General features: G+C 40.1%; 1 long non-coding RNA gene across 1 annotated transcript; it reads left to right on the top strand.

The window, feature by feature from the left end:
- Positions 1-959: 959 nt before the first annotated feature.
- LOC116671555 (uncharacterized) lies at positions 960-19,971 on the top strand. The gene is made up of 4 exons (XR_004327289.1): positions 960-970; positions 9,278-9,282; positions 16,764-16,766; positions 19,898-19,971. It is a non-coding gene; the product is annotated as an uncharacterized LOC116671555 (long non-coding RNA).
- Positions 19,972-20,409: the final 438 nt, after the last annotated feature.

Raw genomic sequence — 20,409 nt, forward strand, 5'->3', positions numbered from 1 at the left:
GGAACAGAAACTACAACACTATCAGGTAGAGCAGGTGTTGTAGAGTCTGACAGCGGCCGGGATGAAGGACCTGCGGTACCTCTCCTTCTTACACCGTGGGTGTATTAGTCTGCTGCTGAAGGAGCTGCTCAGGGACCCCACAGTGTCATGTAGGGGGTGAGAGGTGTTGTCCATGATGGATGTCAGCTTGGCTAACATCCTCCTCTCCCCTACTTCCTCTATGGGGTCCAGAGGACAGTCCAGGACAGAGCTCGCTCTCCGGATCAGTCTATTGAGTCTGCTCCTGTCCCGGTCCGAGCTGCCCCCCCTCCAGCAGACCACAGCGTAGAGGATGGCAGAGGCCACCACAGAGTCATAGAAGGTCCTGAGGAGAGTCCTACACACTCCAAAGGACCTGAGTCTCCTCAGCAGATGGAGGCGACTCTGGCCCTTCTTGTAGAGTGCTTGGGTGTTATCAGTCCAGTTCAGTTTATTGTTTAGGTGAACACCCAGGAATTTGTAGCTCTCCACTACATCAATGTCCAATCCCTGGATGCTCACCGGTGAGAAGGGGGATGTATATAACACAAATTATCATATTATTTTAGTGAGAACTCATCAATAACTACAAATAAATGATTTTAGGGATCTGTTTGTTTTGTTAAGTGTTTCTGGATTTTCTTTAAAATGTATATTGGCATATCGTTGTTTTAAATAACCAAATATTCGTATTGGTATCGGCCTTAAAAATCCTCGGTCAGGCTCTCCTATGGGAATTTAACATAGGGGTATGTATACCTTGTATTTTAAGGAAGAACATTTATGTATTTACAATACATTATTCATTCACAAAGACAATTGGTGGCCTTAAAAGGTTGGATTTTTAATTTTTTTTTAATTAAGGCATTAAGATCAGTTTCCAAAAGATGTTTTTTTTTATTCTTCTTTTTAATCAACTTTAGCATGGGTGTGTAAACTTCTTCTAGCCACTGTAGTTCTTAATGTTTGTCCCATTTCCAGAAAGTACTGGGGATGCTATTACTGTATCGTCCTATTCAGTCAATATTTCAAAGCAAATTCTTTAATGAGCGGCAGCCTATTAGAACCATTACATTTACACATACACATTAATACATTAAACCACTGGAGCCCCATGAGGCTTGACTCTTCTCTAATAGCCTGAGTGATTAGGATCCTGACCAGCCAAGTGACGTCAACATGAACACACACACACACACACACACACACACACACACACACTAACTCACACACACACACACACCACACACAACACACACACACACGCGCACACTCTTGTCCATTGAACTAGACTCATAAAAATTTACAGGCTGGTAAATGGGAGAGTGGCATTCAGGCATTATTAAACATGTGTATCTCCGCCATTACTTTTATGACTTTATTGATACCATTATGATATCTGATCATCTTCATTAACTTTAACAATGTCATGCTTTGTTGAAATGTGAGATCAATTGTGCTCTTTATTTTGAACATCCTGCTCATCCTGCTTGAAGTGAAACAATCAAATGCATGTGTGTTTTACTTTTATGGTATGCCAAATTCCAGACAAAGGATGACATTTGAAATATGAAAACTGGAAGATCAGGGTTCTTATTAATTGTCACCTTGTAATTTGGAGTAAGGTGGTTAATTAGTCATCTATTATTGGCATTCTCATTCTAAGTCCCAAATACAAAGCTCCAACTGGCCACCAAAACAGTTGTTAATGAGGATACCAGACCTATAGAACAAAAAACAGATAGTGTGAGTTTCTTTAAAGGTCTTTAAAGGCATGAAAATGTAACTTTATTAGGGTTTTTAAAATTGATATGCATTCCCCCAGCCTGCCTATGGTCCCCCAGTGGCCAGAAATGGTGATAGGTGTCTGGGTATCCTGCTCTGCCTTTGCGAAAACGAAAGCTCAGATGGGCCAATCTGGAATCTTGCCCCTTATGAGGCTGAATTTTGGAAAGAAACTTCAGATATGGTATTAGGGACCACTAAGGTCTATATAAAGAGCTTTCAGATAACAGTATTAGGACCATAAGGTCTATATAAAAGAGACTTCAGATCAGTATTAGGGACCACTAAGGTCTAATATAAAGAGATTCAGATCAGTATTAGGGACCACTAAGTCTATATAAAAAGAACTTCAATACAGTATAAGGGACCACTAAGGTCTATAAAAAGACTTCAGATACAGTATCAGGGACCACTAAGGTCTATATAAAAGAGATTCAATACAGTATTAGGACCACTAAGGTCTAATAAAAGACTTCAATACAGTATTAGGGACCACTAAGGTCTATATAAAAGACACTTCAGATACGTATTAGGGGACATAAGGTCTTAGATAAAAGCTTCAGATACAGTATTAGGGACCACTAAGTCTATATAAAGAGACTTCAGATACAGTATTAGGGACCACTAGGTCTATATAAAAGCATCCAAAAGCAGCATGTCATGGGACCTTTAAGGCCCTATTTACTGTAGTGGTAAACTCATTTCTCTTCAAAAAAGTCATCTATATTATCATCATATAGAACAGGGCTCAGCAACCTAAGTGCCATTAGCCATTAGCGGTCGCTTACCCAATGGCACAGCAACAGAGTGTGCAAGAGATTTTTTTGGAAATGTTGAAGTGTCCTCCCCTTTGCATGCTGCAAGCCAAATGAGCTCTTTGGCAGCTATTTGCCCATCTGGCACACAGATTTACAAGAAAATTAAGAAATGGCACTTCATAGTAAAAAAGTTGCCAAACCCTAATATACTGTAGAAGTTAGGTGATACCAATTCAACCACAACCCATTTATTAAAAACAATTTCCACAATCTCTCTCTCTCTCTCTCTCGCGCTATATACACACACACACAGTATATTATCTTCTGATTAAATCACACACACACACACACACACACACACACACACTACTGTGATCAATTTGGTCCCCCCCTTGTCTTCCTCCTGATATTGAATGTAATCCTGTTAACATGTTATTGCTTTGACTCTCTCTTTGCTCAACACGTTCATTATAACACAGGTAAGTGAGCTAATGAGGGGACTTAATTGGTTAATTGGCGCGTTTGGTTTGAGAACCGGCGGATCATGTTTTGTTATGATTTAGGCTGCTCAAATAAAAGGCTAATCACAAAAGCCATATAATAAACACATATGTCAGGTAACTGTCTAAACCCTGACACTGGTTTGTACAAACTTCAGAAAGCGTGTCCTGTGGACTGTAGGTCTGTAGTAAACCATCAGGAATTATGAATGCATAAAAAAGGAATTTGTATTTGAATTTCCCCACTGCTGTCAGACTGTTGATCAATGAAACACACTAAAACAGTCCAATCAATCTGAATAATATTCATGTACAAAATAATCCGTTTGAAATGCACCTTAGTATCTGTTCTGACGGCACCTTATTCTCTGCCGCACTATTTCACATTAAATATGGATATTTATACTTTATACTATTTCCCACCTGTATGTATCTAGTATCTAGATATTTATATTTTCAGTTTTTTTTTTGATGTTATGTTATATATTTATATTTATCACTTTACATGCTCTGCACACCCATATAACCATTTATTTATTTTACTTTATATGACTAATAACTCAACTTTTCCACGGTGTTAATTGTTTTTGTGCTTTATTCTTTTAAGCTGTGAACTTGGCACGTAATTTTGTACGACATGGTACTGTGGTATGACAATGATGAAACATGGAATAAAATACACACATAGAACTGTAAAATAAATACATGTCAGAGATCAGATTTTAAAATATTAAAGTGCTCATATTATGCTCATTTTCAGGTTTATAATTGTATTAAGAGGTTGTACCAGATAGGGCTGCACAATTAATCAAATTTTAATCACGATTACGATTATGACTTCCCACAATCAAATTTGCATGATCGAGCAATTGTTTTTAAATGCGTCATTTCATAGAACGCTCGTTTTTCCTGTCTGAACATGTGCCAGGCAGAGTTGTTCCCTGGACCGCACAGCTTAGTTTCTAGATGGAGACAGTCACAGAGGACAGAGTAACGGGAGAAAACTCAACAGATAGCAGTCGGTTATACGTTGATCTCGAGGTTTACCAGTTTACCAGTAAACGCAACATTTTGTCTCGTCTGTGTTGTTTTTCAGACAACAGCAGTGGCCAGTGCTAGTCGGTGCTAGTTAGTGTCTGTTAGCTCACAGGGCTCTAGAGTGCTAGTTAGTGTCTGTTAGCTCACAGGGCTCTAGAGTGCTAGTTGGTGTCTGTTAGTTCACAGGGCTCTAGAGTGCTAGTTGGTGTCTGTTAGTTCACAGGGCTCTAGGGTGCTAGTTGGTGTCTGTTAGTTCACAGGGCTCTAGGGTGCTAGTTGGTGTCTGTTAGCTCACAGGGCTCTAGGGCGCGAGTAATATTTTTCCTCTAGGTCGCACCTGTGCACCTAATGGTCCTCGCATCTGCTGCAATGTTGTTTATATGGATATGGTTTAATTTTGCGTTACATGACTCATTTCTTCTGTAAAGCCGTGCCTGTGTTGGATCTCTACTCTTACTCTCTTTCTTCTTACTCTCCGCGCAGCCCCGCCAAACAGCGGCACCGGTCCACAATTCTGACATTTGTCTACAGTTTTAATTGTTATTAACACAACTGTATATTGTTAAGTATGAGGGGCAAACCTGTATTTGTACCAGTGTTTCCGCTGGTAACTCTGCTATCGCGGCCGCCACAGCAAAGAACACAGAAGAAGTCATGGAATGCAACTAACTTCAGTTCGTAGAGTATTAGCGTGTGAGACGGAGCCAGCTGGACCTAGAGAGATGTGACCCATGGCCATAATATCATAGTTCATAAAAATGTAGCGCAGTGATGATACAGACATTTCATACACACAACATGTGTAACTCTGCTGACCCGTGTTGGACCCATTCATAATGAGTCAGCCGTCTCTCTTTGAGTGGCATGTATGTCCATCTCTCTCCCTAACTTTTTTAATCAGTTATTGTTGAAAACAAGTGAAGGAGCTTTCTCATAGATACAATAAAAAAAATATATATCCTACGCTATTTATTTGCAGACAAGACAAGAGAGGTAATTATGGACTTCAGGAAAACCCCACCTCCCTTGCAGCCCCTTATTATCAAGGGGACTGAGGTGGAGAGGGCTGACAGCTACAGATTCCTGGGACAACAAGTAACATCGGATCTGAACTGGACTGTGAACACTGTTGCCACAGTGAAGAAAGCCCAGCAGAGATTGTACTTCATCAGGCTGCTTAGGAAAGCTGGTCTGCACCGTCGCCCTCTCACCCTCGTCTACAAAGGACTGATAGAGAGCATCCTCACCACCGGCATCACTGTTTGGTACGGAAACACCACCCAGACAGAGAGGAAGGCTCTGCAAAGAGTCGTAAAGACTGCAGAGAGGATTATTAGAACACAACTCCCCTCCATGGACACAATCTACACAAAGCGTTGCCAGAAAAGAGCAGAGAGAATTATTAGGGACACATCACATCCAGCTCACCCCCTGCTCGTACACAAAAACTGTACATATAATCTTAGGCACAAGCGGGCGGACAGCATCATCACAAAGACAACACGATTTTATAAGAGCTTCTTTCCAGCTGCAGTAAGACTTTTGGCCAAAACAAAATGAAATATTTTGCTGTGTGTAACGTAACATATCTGTGCAATACACCTGTGCATCTTATTTATTAATTTTTAATAATAACCGTGCACTTTAATATCTATATAAGGGGTTGTCTTTAGGGGCCAAGGGCAATATGCATTTATATTTTTTGCAATTTAGGAATGCAATTTATTTATTTTTATTGGTACTTTTTACTAGTTTTGTGAAATTTTATTTATTTATAATGTAAATGCTTTGTGTGTCTTTTTAAACTCAACTTGACTCTGAGTAACTACTGCACAAGAGTTCCTATGTGTGAAAACACAAATGGCAAATAAAGTTCTTGATTCTTGATTCTTGATTATTTCAGATAGCTAATTTTCATTTACATGTGTTGCAGTTGTATGTCTATACAACATACAACTTCAACATATGAAGAATGTAGCATAATGTGGATGTGAAAGCAGTTAGAAATAGCCTGTGTGACAATAAAATATAGATATGTTAAAATTAACAAATAATCTGGATAATTAATCGTGATCACAATATTGATCAAAATAATCGTGATTATCATTTTGGCCATAATGGTGCAGCCCTAGTACCAGAATAGGTTTATTTGGTTTAATCTTCAAAAAACACACTGCAGCTCCTCTTTTCCCCCTGCCTCTATTCCTGTCTTCAGCTGTCCTGTCAATTGAAAGGCCTAATATGTGCAATAATTATCTTTAAAAAAAACTTCACAAAGTAGCAGAACCAGAGCTGCATGGTCTCTTCTTCCTCGTCATACCCACAATCAGTGTTGCCACAGTTACTTCGGGAAAGTAACTTAGTTACTTTACAGATTACTCGATTTTGAGAGTAACAACGTTAGATTACAAGTTCCTTTACTAGTTACATTCAGCAGCTGCTGACAACACCCCTGCCACCTAAACATATGGGGTGAGGTGGGGTGGGGTGAGGTGGGTTGGGGGGGGTGGGGACTTGCTCTGTTAGTTTGATTGTGCAGTGCTGTGAATGTTTCTTCTAGTTGGACGTAGTGTTTTTGTAGCTAGATAGTACTTTGTCACCACCAGCACAGAGTGTACAACACACTTTAATATTGCCATCTTTAGCTGACACAAACTCAAAATAGCGGAGTATTTCCAGCTAGACAACGCACAACTCTCTCCTCCCTCCGTTGTTGTTTACGTTTGTGTCGCTGTGTGGTACACGTGACTTGTCGCATACGTGACTTCACTCCCTGAGACGCATCGGAAAAATGACAAAAACCCCGTAGTTACGCACAGTGACTTGGTTAAATAACTTTAATCTGATCACTGGTTTGGAAATAGTAACGTGATAGATTACACGTTACTGAAAAGCTGGTCAGATTAGAGTAACGCGTTAGCGGCATCACTGCCCACAATGCAATTTGAGTGCCAACAGTTTGCTTAGAGATTCGGGTGTGTGCTTTGAAAAGATGCAATGCGTAATTATCAAACAACAGTACAAGCAAGAGTATCTTGTTTCTCTAATTTCATTTAGCAAATCACTCAAACCCTATATTTTAGTTAAAATATGACTTGTCATCAGTCAGTCAGTTTGTAGATAATTATGTTTATATTTTATAGTCCTAGAGTCCCATAGTCCTATATTTTATCACAATCTAATGCCCTGTTCAATCCCTACACTTTTGCACATCGTCATTACACAGTCTACAATAACATATCACCTAATTATGGTCATTGCATTTCTGTGAGTGACTTTTCATTTTTATTTTTTATTTTTTATTCTTATCTACAGTATGTGTTATATATGTGTGTATATGTGTTTGTTGTGTTATTGTTGTCTTGCAACTGGATGCCTAAAATTTCCTCCAGGATGAATAAAGTATCTATCTATCTATCTATCTATCTATCTATCTATCTATCTATCTATCTATCTATCTTCACCCCCTCCTCCTCTCATTTGAAATGAAAACCTCATATTCTGTCGCATTGTGGAGGTTGTCCATGTGGCAGCTGTGTGCCTCTGTTGATAGAATAGACCCTATTTGATGTGTTTGAAGCTGTTAACAAGCAGAGGACAGTTACTAATAGCTGGCTGAACTTGGGGGTCAAAGGTGAACAAACTTGACTCCCCTCTGACATCAGCGAACCCCAGAACCAAAACCCTGACCCCTGTTTGTTAAATCTGGCTTGAACCCCAACCATAGCGCACTCAAAGTTTCCAATAATGTGGACCATCCATCAGCATCCCAACATGGCTGCTTATTCTTCCACTTTCTTCTTTAAATCAATTAGTCCCAGTCAATAAAAATGACAAATCAAATTCTCAGGGCTCATTGTACAGTCAAATGATATGAATGGAAGAAATAAAGATAATTTTGGGACGGCTGATTGTAATCTAATTGGAAGTATAAATCATATTTGTGTGAGAAGTGAAAACACAGACGGAGACAGCATGAGAGGGTGACAGAGGGCGGGTGGGGGGGTAGGGCTTGTTGCTATTCCAGAGTAAATATTGAATCCATATCTCCAAATTCTCTCGCTCGACTCTATGAGAATGAATGTGTAGAAAAATGAATGCAAAGATATTACTCAACATTCATGAATCTGTCATGCAATGCATGACACATTCATAAGGAATCATTAAGATGTATCTAACGCATCAAACCACACAAAACACTGTTCAACTGAGTTTGTTATGTGAGAATAATAACTATTAGCCATATTCTGTGTGTACACACATTTTTAATGAAATCCCAAAGAAGCATTCAATGTCAGGTGAATATTAGATATTGCCTATTGTGTATAAAGAGTAGAGTTGCAACTAACGATTTTTTTCATAGTTGATTAATCTGTTGATTATTTTCGCGATTAATCGATTAGTTGTTTGGTCACTAAAATGTCATAAAATGGTAAAAAATCAGTGAATCAGTGTTTCCCAAACGCCCAAGATGGCGTCCTCAAATGTCTCGTTTTGTCCACAACTCAAAGATATTCAGTTTACTGTCACAGGGGACAGAAGAATTATAGTCACATTTAAGCTGCAATCAAAGCATTTTTACTTTTGTCTTTAAAAAAATGACTCAAACCGACTAATCGATTATCAGAATAGTTGGCAACGGATTTAAAAGTTGACGATTAATCGATTAATTGCTGCAGCGCTTATTAGAGGGTTGGGAATCATTTCTGTTTGTTATGATTGGCATACGGCCCATTGCGTGTATAGTGTCCTGGGATCCCCAACCAACCCCCCCCCCCAGACCTTTTTCACAGCTGACACTTTGACTTAAACAAATGGGACGGTAAAAAAAAAAAAAAAAAAGCTTTCATTGATGCTTTAGACTCTAGATCCATGACGTTCCACTTCCAGGATTGCTCCGTTGCCGACGGAAATTCCGCCGGATTGTACTCTTTTTGGCTGGATTTCCGTCTGGCATAGGGAGACTAAATCAAAAATAACTAATATATATATTATTCTGATATAAGAGCTTACAAATTGGCTGCTTAGCGTCTAGTCTGACTAGACTGTATGGAATAATGTAGCTGAAAACACGTATCAATATCTCATTAAGAAACTAATTGGGAATTTCAAAAACATTCAATTCTATTTTATTTATATAGCACATCAACAGTTATCTCACAGCGCTTTTCATAAAAGAGCAGGTCTGGACCGTACTCTGTGATGTTATCCCAACAATAAGACTAAAAAAAAAAAAACGTTGTTAATTTTGTTGATTCAGATGATGCTTTACTTTATCTGATGATGCACTAAATGGCTAATGGCTAGTAATGGCCAGTTATTAATGCAGTAATGATGGATTATCAGCTCTAGGTGTTAATCAAAAACGACTCATGAAGGAAGTGATCAGTATGTTGATTCACAAATATCTATCAACTCACCATTCTCTAATGATTATTAAAGTGGCCATATTACGAAAAAAATGTGCGCATACACACTTGGGAAAAAATGTTTTGAGTGAGATCCAGTTTCTGAATGTCCTCTGTCTTCAGTCTCTTGGTGAGCCGAAGACAGAGAAGACATTTGCACGGCTTCCTAAGTCACTAGAGACCGTAGCATGCTAAAAAAAAAAAAAAAAAAGAGGAACTGGAGCAATGTGCGGTACAACAAAAAGATGGTGTTTTTTGAAAATGAAACCATGTAAACCTATTCTGGTACAACCTCAAAATACAATCATGAACCTGAAAATGAGCAGAATATGGACGCGTTAATATCTATCTACCGATCTGCTCTCTCATAACTCATCATTGTAAAGTTCTTGACTACTTAGAGATTTATCAATTGTCCTCACTCACTCCTTTGGCATTCACTCAGTATACTGCACAGCTTATGATAATGTGTTAACAAAAAATTGTTTGGAAATATCCGCCATTTAAAGTGACAGTAATGTGACATTTAATCACATTAAAATTAGTAGTTTCAATTTCAGAGATTACATTAGTTAGAAGGATACATGTTAGAGTGAAACACAAAGTCCTAAACAAGTACAGACCAGGTATATTTTTGTATTGGCCGTAGTACTGCCAGCCAGTTTAGATAGATTGTTTTCTTTTTAGATGGATTTTACAATATTTGATTATCTTTCTGTATTGCTAAGTATAGATTTGAAAACAGGCATCAATATTCACCACCCACAGTTTCCCTTTAATTCACTCGCACACATTACTGGAGGGCTAAACCAAACTAAATGTCAATTTCAAGACATTGTAACGCATGGATGCTCACCGTGCACCTCTGCAACCACACAAACAAATATGCACGCACACACACACACAGAGTAGTGGGTGGGAAAGGAAATCCCCTCTGTGTATTCTTACGCTTTAGCTATGAGTGTGTGTCTGACATTCAGCTAACCCGTTCAGCAGCGTCTGGTCCTGCTAGGGATTTTCCTCTCTCGTCGTCAACAGTACCTAATATATCTTTCAGTGAAAATTAGTTTGGTGAAGTTCTTACCATTACCTTCAAAATTACCGATAAATGAGTTCTAATTACCAGGCAAGCTCACACAGGTCCAAATGGCGTGTTCAATCTGTCTACGTAATGTTACTAATATTATCATACATAACACGTTCACTCTAATAACCTACAGCAAATAGCAGATTTAAAAAAAGCTTTAACATAAGAAGGCAAAAGAAGAAGGAAATGAAACTTTTTTTAAAAACACAAATACAAAATTTAATTATGTGGTTTAAAATAAAAATGACGTTTGAATCCCAAACATAAAGCTAAAAAACCCCAAAGACCCAGAAGACCTTCATTTAGAAATCAGTGTGAAAATGAAAAGGTTACCAGTACTGAAGTGTTATGTTACTCTGTGTGTGTGTGTGTGTGTGTGTGTGTGTTCATCTGGAGTTATTACAATACGGTTTTTAAGAGGTATTAAGGTTTTACAACATCATAGGACATTTTCACAAACCCCGACCAGCTCCCCAGCTCTCTCTCAAACATGCATAATAGTCAGACATCATCCATAACCGTGGCAACCAGATTGTCGCCATAGCATCTGTGGTGTACGGGCTGGTAGGGCCGGAGGTAGCAGGGGGAACGCGGCCTTCTAAAAGCACCTTGAGACGGCAGTGATGGCTACTGGACAGCACCCAGGTTGAGCACCAGGGAAAGGAACCAGTATGATAAAGGATGGAACTTTGTTTTTCTTCCTTGTCTTTCTTTCTGTCATGTATCGTTCTTTCGTGTCCTATCTTTTCCTTCGTTTGAGTCTCTCTTTTGATTCCTCCTTTCTTTATTTCTATCTTTCGTGTTGTCCTTTCATTTGCGTTTTTCTTTAGTTTCTCAATAAAATACCGTTTCAGTGTCCCTTTGGATAAGAAGATTCTTTTTTTGTGTGTGTCACTTTTTAAAGTGTTTAAATATAAAATGTATTTTTTCTTCATTTAGAACAGCTGAAAAATGAATACAGCAACCTAAGGTTGGAATCGAACCCGGCCACTGGCAAGGACTGAGCCTACATGGTCTATATATATATATATATATATATATATATATATATATATATATATGAGTGTATATGAGTGATAGGACTGCACCATTCCAGGCAAAAGTCAGCAAGAGAAGGAAAGCAGTGGAACACAAAAACAGATTTTCTTTTACACCGTAAAACCACAGTGGTAACCCTTCAAAATAAAAGTCAATGCTAAATACACATTTTTCAAGAATGTATAATGGTGGGCTAATAACTTAGCACAACACACTGTACTGCACCAACATCAATGTGAAGAGTTCCATAAGAAAACAACTGGGTTTGTTCCAGTGTACTACTGGGGGGGGGGGAGGAGGACTCAGCTGGGGGTGGCTTGGACAGTAAGTGTGTTCTGCATTAGACTGTATTACAGTAAACCACTCCTTCAGTTGTATTGTCCACAACTCTATCAATCCAATGCATGTATTTGTTTGTATCATTGTTCATATTGAGGTCAATAGCAGTGAAAAACGGGCTTGAAATCATCCTATTTAATGTAAATAAACACAACGATAAGTTAATAGATGTTATCAGTGACGCACAAAGGGACAAAAAAGCCAAAGTACAAAATTGCTGCATTAACGTGCAAATTGCACTCATCCCTCCATACACACACACACCAAATGTGGAGTATTGTGGAGTATAATGGTGCATGGGTTTTATGTATTAGGACCAAATGCGTCACACGTGAAGAGGCTCTCCACTTCTCTTCCTGCTTCCCCTCTTTTCCTTTCCTCTCCACCCCTATTTTTCTCCTCTCGTGTCTTCATTTGTCCTCCTCACCTCATCTCCTCTTCTCTCCGTTTCTCATCCCTGCCTTTTTCTATACTTCTTTCTTTATGTCACCTCCTCTGTTTCCTTGCCACATTTCCCTCTTTTTTTCGCTTTGCTCTCCTCTCCTCCTACACTTTTTTTGTGACAGTTTGACAAAGATAATTCATATCATCCTGCAGTGATCTCTCACACACACACAAACACACACACACACGCAAAGACATATGCAAATGCTCCCACTGCATCCCACCCACTCTGTGTACCTGCCATGTAACTGTGATAAATGTGCGACCTCTGACCTCCAATCCTCTTGATGCCTAAATCTTGAAAGAAGTCCACCTTTAATTATCAGTGCTGGTGTTAACATGCAAATCACACACAAGCACATGTGCACGCACGCACACTAAGACATACACAATAAACACATTCACACACAAAAAAGTTCACTTTTAATAACCGCTGCTGTTGCTGCTGAATGCAATATAGACCTACCAACCCACTGCCTAGCACACACACACACACACACACACACTTCATGAGTGATTACATTATGTCTGCTCGCTAATGATGCTGGTGAGTCTTGTGTTTCCTCTTGGATAAAATTGATAGGAAACCGTACCTGCCCCAACGCGTTAATGCTGTTAAAGCAGCATAGGAGAAGCTCATCCACTCCCTGCTTTCATTTAGCTGGGGATGAGATGTGGGGGAGGGAGGGAGGGTGGGGGGGGGGAGGTGTAGACATCATAATCAGGCATTATTATCAGATGGCAATGTGTAGTTTAGATAACGGAGGAGGAGCGGGTGGGTTGGGAGGGTGGGGGGGGGGCGGGGGGGTTGTCTTAATGTTGTGACAACAGAGTAGGAGTGAATTAGACGCGGCCCTAACCTCCAGGCTGATAATAGCGCTCATAATTGAATGCCACTCAGTTGTACCGACACTAGTTAAACAAGCAGCCCAGTCACAGAAAAGGGAAGAGAACTGTGTCCACTGAACTTCCTTTTAAAATTATATTGTACATTCCAACATGTTGAATGCTATTTAATATGTTAGGCTGAATTTAGGGCAAATTAGGACCCTGAGGGGTTCAATTCACAATAACGAGAGCCTCACTCTACTTTATCCGGCTTGTTAGACGGCTACTCACACAGATGTTACCCGCTGATAAAACCTGCGTCCCTGTTAGGACAGTTAACTTTAGCGCTGATGAGCACAGTTAATAAATAAATGCCGGTGCCCCAGCTGGTGAGCTAATGCTCTGTTTGCACTGCGGCCACTGGCGCTGTTAGCGATCCCTGTTTTCCCTCAACCTCTCCTTGTGATCAGCTGATCAGCGGTATGAGCTCCGTATGAGCACAAAGGCCCATTGGAAAGCATGTAATTGCTCAATAGGGGCGTCAGATCAGAAAATGCTTCTATGTGGGTGAATATTTAGCTCACCTGGTAGAGCAGGGGTCCATTTATTGAGGTTTATTCCTCAATGCAGAGGCCGCAGGTTCGACTCCGCCTGATATTTGACTTTTTCAATGACATCAAAGCCCTAAACTCCACGTCTGCCCTTGATGTGATTGTCATTTTCCAGTGGTGCCCTTAGTGAAATTGAGTTTGACACCCCTGTTCTATGGTATTTTTTAGTCATTTTATACTGCTAAAAGTCCATTTCTAGGCCCATAGCTACCACATGTCTAAGTAGACATATTCAGTACTGACATGCTGCTTTTATTTTGTTCTTAAATTAGCTGCTGCATCTTGAAACCTCCACTGTTTCTGTGGCACTTCAACTTTTTGTGTTTTGTGTAAATCGTTTCCTGCACACCAAATCAAGAAAAAAACAAATCACCCTGCACCTGCGCCTTGTCATTAAGAAACCACGATTATACCATTTATCGGATTTCAGTGTCACTGGAGGACGCTACGAGAACCACAACACTGGCATTAGGCAGAACTCGATCCAGCTGTCTTCACGCTCTTTAGCAGGTTTTAATTGGAGGGGAAAAGGAGAGAGGAGCGCGGCAAAAACATCATCACAGGCTTAAACTACAACAGGGTATTGCTGGGATTTAATTACACCAGGCTATTGTTTAATTTGCCTCTCAATGCTTCAATTAAGCAAAAAAGGGAATGTGAGGGCTCGGGTTTCAGGCTCATCTGGGCGGCAGAGGAGAGAGTTTCCCTAGTGAAGTTCATATAACATCACACAGCGGAGAGCAAATGGATTTGTCATCGTTTGACTAATGACAGGAAAGAGGAATAAACCCTATTAGAAGATCATCAAGAATCCCTCTGTCTCGGCTGATAGTCTTTGTGTGTGTTGTGTATCTGCTGTAGAGGCCTCGGAGCCCATGCTGATGTATTTACTCTTATATCGAATGGTGCAGATGATGTGATCTGAGGTTGATGGGCCCCGAAAATAGCAAAAAAAAAAGCTCTCCCTCTCTTCAGAATAAAGGAATGTACAGAAACTCCTAGAACCATTTCCCTTATTAGTTTTGTAGTTATTCAATCTCCATCCCCTTTTGCTCGCAAATAATATTCTTTAATTTGCATCCAAGGAAGAATTTGGGCTGTAATTTCATTGAGGTGGTAATAGAAAAACTTACTAACTTAACTGACTGATGTGCAAATCTCTCTGTTCCCTCAGCTCCAGCACCCTGGGTCACACCGACAGCTTATATTTTTTGAATGCAATATATACAGATATATGTACAGCCATTTATGGTTTGTCTGTATTGTGTTTATCTATACCTGCTCACACAACTTAATTCAACAACATTATTAAACCCAAATGGGGCAATTAGTTAAAAGCAGCTACAAAGAACACACACATACATAACAGCAAACAAGCATACATATGTGTGTGAGAATTGTAAATAGTTTTATGGACATGTGTGTGAAACTACGTTGTGCAAAGGGAAGATTAGATGTGAAACTAAAAAAGTAAAAAGTAAGCATATTTGCCTGACTAACGCTTGCCGGATAACCCCAGTAACAGAGTCTCCAATTGTGAGAAAGAAACCTTGTGTACTGTGCAAAGGTTATACAAGAGATACAGGGTAATAACTCCCATGTATTCTCTTATCAATAAAAAGGAGATGCAGGGAAGAGCAACTTGGAAGACTGCTGGATGATTTCAGCCGCTGGTAAGGGGACAAGCAAAGCCAAAAGACAAAGTCTGGTCTACTTTTGACTAAGTTGAACTTTACCTCTCTCTCTCTCTATCTCTATACTCTCTCTCTCTATCTCTATATATCCTCTCTACCTTCCTCGTCCATCGTCCGCCCTCCATCCAGCTCTCTTTTATATATATAGTAATACCATGGGTGAGGCGATAATCGTAGCTAGCGGTTTGCTTCCAATCGGAAGGTTGGTATTCGATCCCGCCCCTGCAGTTTGTCGAAGATTTATTTGGGAGCTTTCTTAAATCTCTTGCCCTGGTGCTGCGCATCGAGTTTGACTGTTTGTTGTTTATGTGACAGGTGGCACCTTGTACGGCAGCCCGGCACGTGTATGAATGGGTGAAAGGGAATGTTTCGTGAGATGTAAAAGCGCTTTGGCATTGTGTAAGACTGGAAAACTATTAAATCACTTTAACATGCCAAACTCTAGAGCAGGATATGCCAAAGTGCCAGGGCCATTAAAAACTTTTTGATTTGTTGCGAGGGCAATGGTATGTTGTAAGGCACTATGAAATACACACTATCATGTTATAATCATGCATTTGAAGAATATGTAAGAAAATATGATTGTCTCCGGTCACTTACATTTATTTTTGTTTTCTTTTAAAAATGCTTGTACCCTCTTGTAGTGTAGTAATCTACCTATTTGTTGTGGGGCAAATGTAGGTCCGTCACTAGAAATCCTGTACATTGTACGGCCGGTAATTGAGATCACGGGCAATGGGTAGAGCACTATCACACAACTGGTAAATTCATGACAAATAGATAGAAAATTAAAGATATTTTAAGATTGCATGACCCGCTGTATGACTACATATGTCAAAGTTGTGACATTTAAAAAAAAGTTTTTTAGATTTGTCCTCGCCTGAGTGGGGTTAATTTGGTTACATTGCAAAGAAGATACTTGTGAAAATGAAAATAAATATAGTTATAGATCAGTGCATTTGTAAGGAACTTTTATTGTTAAAAAAAACAAAACGTCAGAAGGCCCCCGGGCACCTTCACATTATCAAATCTGGCACTCTTTTAAAAAGGTTTGGACACCCCTGCACTAGAGAGTAGATAAACTGTTAACTATAGACTGTTAATTAAGAAATCCTGCATTTAGGAGGCCCCAAGTGTTTGTGATCACGTGCCAAATGGCACCTGGGCACCATCCAACCACACAACCAGACCAAGTCCAACCAAAATCACAGTTAGTCAGTTATTGCTCTTTGGTGGTAAATTAGAAATGCTCCAACTTTCACCTCCATGCTTCTGAGTGGGTACACTGGTGTACATGTTTGATTGACATCCAATTTGGCAGGGGCATAGAGAGACAGTCTAAATTAAAGAACCACACTTTATCGTCTAACCTTATCAATGCTCATAATTACAAATACATTTTAAAGCTGTTCAATGGGCTACAGCTGATGAACTAATTAGCTATTGAGCTTGCAAACTGACATTAGCTGTGAACTTTTCCCCGGTGGATGTTTGGTGACTCATTCTTCAAGCTAAAAGATGCAAGACAACATGAGTGTCTTTGTTTGTAGATGAGAGGGAAAGTTACAAAGTGGGTCATAGTTTAAAGTCTGTGGCTCTGGTCTTTTGTAGCGGGCTGCTGTCTGACTGTTAGTCAGTGTGACCATCTGCCTGTGATAGAACTAGGGTTGTTAGTCCATGTGACCATCTGCCTGTGATAGAACTAGGGTTGTTAGTCAGTGGGACCATCTGCCTGTGATAGAACTAGGGTTGTTAGTCCATGTGACCATCTGCCTGTGATAGAACTAGGGTTGTTAGTCAGTGGGACCATCTGCCTGTGATAGAACTAGGGTTGTTAGTCAGTGGGACCATCTGCCTGTGATAGAACTAGAGTTGTTAGTCTATGTGACCATCTGCCTGTGATAGAACTAAGGTTGTTAGTCAGTGGGACCATCTGCCTGTGATAGAACTAGAGTTGTTAGTCAGTGGGACCATCTGCCTGTGATAGAACTAAGGTTGTTAGTCAGTGGGACATCTGCCTGTGATAGAACTAGGGTTGTTAGTCCATGTGACCATCTGCCTGTGATAGAACTAGGGTTGTAGTCATTGACCATCTGCCTGTGTAGATCTAGGGTTGTTAGCAGTGGGACATCTGCCTGTGATAGAACTAGGGTTGTTAGTCAGTGTGACCATCTGCCTGTGATGAACTAGGTTGTTAGTCAGTGTGACCATCTGCCTGTGATAAAACTAGGGTTGTTAGTCAGTGTGACCATCTGCCTGTGATAGAACTAGGGTTGTTAGTCAGTGGGACCATCTGCCTGTGATAGAACTAGGGTTGTTAGTCCGTGGGACCATCTGCCTGTGATAGAACTAGGGTTGTTAGTCGTGGGACCATCTGCCTGTGATAGAACTAGGGTTGTTAGTCCGTGGGACCATCTGCCTGTGATAGAACTAGGGTTGTTAGTCCATGTGACCATCTGCCTGTGATAGAACTAGGGTTGTTAGTCCATGTGACCATCTGCCTGTGATAGAACTAGGTAGGGATTGGGCGTTTGGATTCTGATTGCAATTCTATTTCTTCATTTAGATTCCGGTTCTTATCGATTCCCGATTTGATTCTTTGAGGGGTGGAGATGATATGGGTCAATGTTATTCACAATAACAGGAAAGTTTTATATGATTAAATGGTGGGTTGCAGTTTACAGGGTCTTAAGCCACAATAGATGTTGCGCAAGCGCATGGCCGCAAAACTCCAAACGATCATAAGGAAACGATTCCAGTGGAATTGTTCCTTATTGGAACAAGTAGGAACGGTTCTCTGTGCTCATCCTAGATAAAAACTGTGTGTTACTGCATACATGTTAAAATTAAATGGAGAACCGCAGTCCACTTAGGTAAGGCACAGAGAGGGGGCCCATCATGACCCACAAGTATAAAATACATATATATTTCCCTTTTCACACGATGTCCCCCCTAAAAATAAGTAAATACAATAAACGATCCATACAGTACGCTGTGATAACGCAGAAATCTAGGATGTGTGTTGTTGGATGTCCCGATTCTTTCCACTTTATTTGTGTAGTAATGTCAAATCAAGAATGCTGTATGGACTAGTCAGACCCTCCTCCGCAGCGCTGTGGAGGATGGTCTGTCAATGCGAGACTAGATTTACAGACACTATGTTGTCCTGTTCTTCTGTATGTAGCAGATCTATGCTCTCTTCAGTGTGAAATATCCAGATATATCACGGCAGCAGGTGGATTGGCATCCATTCTGACATTTGGATGAGGTCTGTGATGGGATTCCTCAGTCCTTGCTTGTTGGGAATCTTCCATCGTCACATGCGCATGGATAGCGTGATGTTCTCTTAAAGTCCTGTGGTCACGAAACAGGCCAGATCAATACTTGCTTTCCATAATGTATCGCTTCAAAACACAAACTGGTCCTGCATTTTTGTAAAGGATAGGTCATTTATGCCTATATAAGCCTGCCTCAAACTAAGGAATGTTTTCTTTTTATGATAAAAAAAGCATTAGAGAATGTTTTCTTTTTAAAATAAGCAATTGATGGGGGGAAATCTTATGATATCTTTGTTCTTGAAATATTCATAGTCAGGGCTGAGGTGTGTCTCAACGTTTTACTGCTGTTGGCATGTGTCCTGCTGGATCAATACACTCCGGTCATAACTTATCAGCAATCAATATCTCAGGGCTTTGCAGCAGGGCTTTTGGTAACCTTTATTTTTACCCTGGGTAGGATCAGTCTTTTTAAGCGGCGCTCTGATCTTTATTCAGACGTACACATTCAAATCCTAAACCACAGAAAAAGTTAGCTTAAGAGCACATCAATGAGACATTGCTTTTTATGCTTTTAGGCATTCTAGGCCTTAATTAGGTAGGACAGCTGAAGACAGGAAAGGGGAAAGAGAGGGGGAATGACATGTCCAGACAACCTCGCAGTACAACATGGCTGCTCCGTGCATCAACAGTTGTGAAAGCTGTACTAACATACAGTTATTAGCACTTCTGTCTTATTTGTGTCTCCCTAAAACATTTGTGTCTCACTAAAACAGTCGTCCACACAGTCATGTCCAACTTCTATCTGTGGACTTGTTACGCTGTTTGTATGCACACAAAAAAGCCTAATGAGTTGTTATCAACTGGTATTTCTAACGATGGCTAACCTCATATTGAAAAATGTGACTTGTAAATGGAACGCATTCATGTGTGTCGTCATTCTGCACTATAAGTATATTTCTTAAAATGTTGAACCATTATATGTAAAAAAATATATATCATTTTATTCTAAGTACGTGTCCATATTCACAGATGGGATCATCCCACTTCCCAGCATTGTATGCTCGCGGGCAGCCAGTTTCTCTTCACTGACCAATGACAAGCAAAGAAAACAGTGTCCCCCCTCCTACAACCACGATGGCTGCAGATGATTGGACGAACCTGTCACCTGGGGCTGGTTGCTCCCGAATTTAAAAAAACAACCATAATGGCGGCTCGTTCGGAATACGATCTCATATTCTACGTAAATAGTAGGGATCGACCAATATGGATTTTTTTAGTGCAGATACCAATACAGATTTTTTTTCCCCCCATCAGCCTTAGCCGATGACCGATATGGGCTGCCAATTTTCTCAGACAATATTTCGAGCCAATACTGCTTTACAAATGTAAACCCTGCCACACTTTGGATTTGTTTTGGGAATCTTCTCTGCCATTTCTTTAAACATAATGAACAAAAACACAGATCAGTGTCACTTCTGCAATCATCTTCCATTTATATCACCCAAATGATGTGCATCATATGATTGGGTGCACTGCACACGGTTAACTGTGCAAGGGTAAAAGCTTCAGGGGCAGTGCATGTT

Source organism: Etheostoma spectabile, chromosome 21 (genome assembly GCF_008692095.1).
Source record: "Etheostoma spectabile isolate EspeVRDwgs_2016 chromosome 21, UIUC_Espe_1.0, whole genome shotgun sequence".
Lineage (NCBI taxonomy): Eukaryota > Metazoa > Chordata > Actinopteri > Perciformes > Percidae > Etheostoma > Etheostoma spectabile.